This window comes from Amblyomma maculatum, chromosome 7 (assembly GCF_055883805.1).
Source record: "Amblyomma maculatum isolate TAMU_Amacu chromosome 7, ASM5588380v1, whole genome shotgun sequence".
Lineage (NCBI taxonomy): Eukaryota > Metazoa > Arthropoda > Arachnida > Ixodida > Ixodidae > Amblyomma > Amblyomma maculatum.
This window is the reverse complement of record NC_139350.1, coordinates 135,188,302-135,191,342: the sequence shown is the minus strand read 5'-3', so window position 1 is coordinate 135,191,342 and position 3,041 is coordinate 135,188,302.

Sequence of the window (3,041 nt, the reverse complement as noted above, 5' to 3'; positions counted from 1 at the left end):
ATATATATATATATATATATATATATATATATATATATATATATATATATATATATATATATATAAGAGTTTTGAGTTTATATATATATATATATATATAAGACTGAAAAGCTTTAGAAGGCAAACGTCACTGCATTGAAAAAAATGTTCCTGCAGCAAAATGGCTTATAGTTGATAAAGGATTCAGGTTCCGTTATGGAACAAGGAGTTCTTAGAAACTGTTCAGTGTGAACATAAATTATTGCTACGCACGTTTGCCCTGTGTTGGCACTACTTTAAGCGAAAAGGAAATTCGCTTCAGAGATAGAAACCCTGACCAACGTTAATAATGGGCTCCGGTTTCACAAACATAACATTCCAAATGCAGCATACAGCAGAGTGAGCCCTGATGTATGTATAAGAGAAAGAAGCGAACGATTTCAGGTAACTTTTTACCTTTCTATTGACGGAAAAGCCATTCCACGAGAAAAAATAAAACCGAATTGTGCGGTGAAGCCCATTGTGGAAATCAGGGATCGAATCGAGCCAGGATACATACAAGGAGTACGAAAATTTGTAAGGTACCATGCCTGATAAAATAACTGAAATAAACTAGCACCCTGCTTACCAAGATACTTTGTTGGGCAAATTGGTAAACATCCATTATAATTTAAACAGCGCGAACCAAAAGACACAGAACAAGATAAAAAGAAGCCACAGTACAAGCGCTGACTCACAACTATACCTAAGCCTTTGCTCCATGGCCCAGATAAAAACAAATATGACGAAAACGAAACATTCACGTGAAACAACCCCCGAGGTTCACATGCTGCACAAAAAGTCACTCAAAAAAGACCTCTCTGCATGAAAGAGCAAGAGAAGTCTTGCTGACACACTTATTGTACGTTGAAATAAAATATGATTCAACTATCTCTCTTGTCTTCTTTTGTTTGCGGCGGTACAAAATCCTATTTGTGGCGATACAAATCCTAAGGTATAGTTGTGAGTCAGCGCTTGTACTCTGGCTTCCTTTTATCTTGTCCCTTGTCTTCTGGTTCCCGCTGTTTAAATTAATAATAGCGCCCTGCGCTTCTGAATGGCGTTTGACAGTAAGCTTGAAATGCCCTTGTCAGAATCACAGTGTTGAAACGGTTTTACAGGCCCTATTTGTATAGTACTATCTTCTAATATAAACTTTTCACTGAATGTCCCACTTTCCGCGGGAGACTGGAGCCCTACTGCCGCCAATTCCTCGAACTGTTAGTGCCAAAGAGCACGCTGGCCCTCTCGTCCTCACCCTAGAATACCGTCCTCGGCGCAAGCAAAGTGAAGAATTAACAGAGGACACGCTCTCCTCCGACGTGCCAATTATAAAGTTTATTTCATTTCTTTCGTCAGTATACTTCACGCCCTTCCTGTCCCATGCAAGAAAGGCAGTGCAAATCAGGGAACAGAGACACCACGAAAGGTGCCTCACGAAGTTGCAATCAATAAAAGAGTACAATGCCCAGTGACTCAAACAACCGCTGCTTAAGACCACCACCACAACTAAACGACAGTCAAATAACCCATAAAATACCGTTCCCATCAGAAGCAGTTAGCGGATAAACGCAGCTAGACTTTCTCAGTCATTGTTAAAACTTCGTTCGAGAAAATAACTTCCTTGCTGATGCATTTATTTCGACCATAAGGAGCAACATGAGGGTTTGTTTTTACGTTTTGAGTTTATAATTGCATCACATTTTTTAGTCTCCTTTTTCTACGGAAGAACTCGTTTTTTGTTAAGGCATCAGGTAGAAATATTTTAAAAAAGCTGGCACAGAAAGCAGTTTTCGGCCCGCCGGTGATGTCACTACCGACAAATTTATAACGTTCCGCTTAAGGACCTAAATCCTATCTTGTGGGCGCTGATGAAAATTTGACGAGTATAGCTGGGAACTGTATGTTAGATTTCGAACAGGCAAATAACAAAAAAGAAGGTCTAACTTTTGTCCTGCAGAAAACGCAAAGCGAATGTAGACAAAGAGCGGAACAAAAATCTGCTTTTATAACCGCCATGAATACCGTGACGCCACGCTTTCATGGTTGTCAGCAGAAATCCGCCCGTTTCAGGCCATATGCCATGAAAATTTTCAATATTCTTTAGCACTTTAACAAAACATCTAACCACTGTGAAATTTGGCACCGATGACTAGTAAACTGAGAACTTGAGAGTGAAATTTCCATTAAATTTGATGAATTTGAAATGACACCTGAGCTCCCATTAGCACTTTCAAAAATTGCGAAGTGATATAACTAGACATTAACAATCATCTCTCATTACAGCAGCATTTCGGTGCAAACAGGACAGGAATATATCAAACTTGTTACTTAAGTCTTAAGTAGAAGACCCTGCTCCGATTTCTCGGAGACAAATAATTCATTCCCTCTCATAACTGCGTCATGTAGAAAGGCTATCAAAGAAAACTTATCATTCGGCTGAATCTGTGGTCAGAAAGAACTGGGCAACTCGGTAGCACAGATAGCAAGCATGTTAGGTTGTCGTGGAACACCCTTCGCTCTCGACTACTCTCAAGCCTGTCCTGCATGGATCCCTTTTTTTGTCCTGGATTCGCTCCAAGTGGGAAATTAATGTGGCCGTGAACTTCTGATCAGAGGCTTTCTTCACGCCCGTTTCTTGCACTCGTGTTGCGGCAAATTCGATAGCACGACCAAGGCCAACTGGCATATGGGTCGCGAGAGCGGGGATCGGTAGCGGTCTATACAGAACCAAGCGCCAGTCTCCGTGTAGGCTCAGTTGGAAAACAGCGTAAGCGCGCCGAAGAACACAGTGGGCGAAAACCGTCGCCTATCAGGCGTGAAGGTGAGCCGTGAGTTCATCGATGGATGGAGTGATGGAATATACGGGCGTTAACTTTGATACGGAATGGTTGCAGTTGCCGCAATGATCCGTTGTTTCAGTGTATATTTTCATAAATGGGGACTGAAACTAGGTCCATAAGTTCAAATTTTTTCTTAAGGTGTACTAGAAAACTGCATTCATGGTCTGGCTAACGAGACAA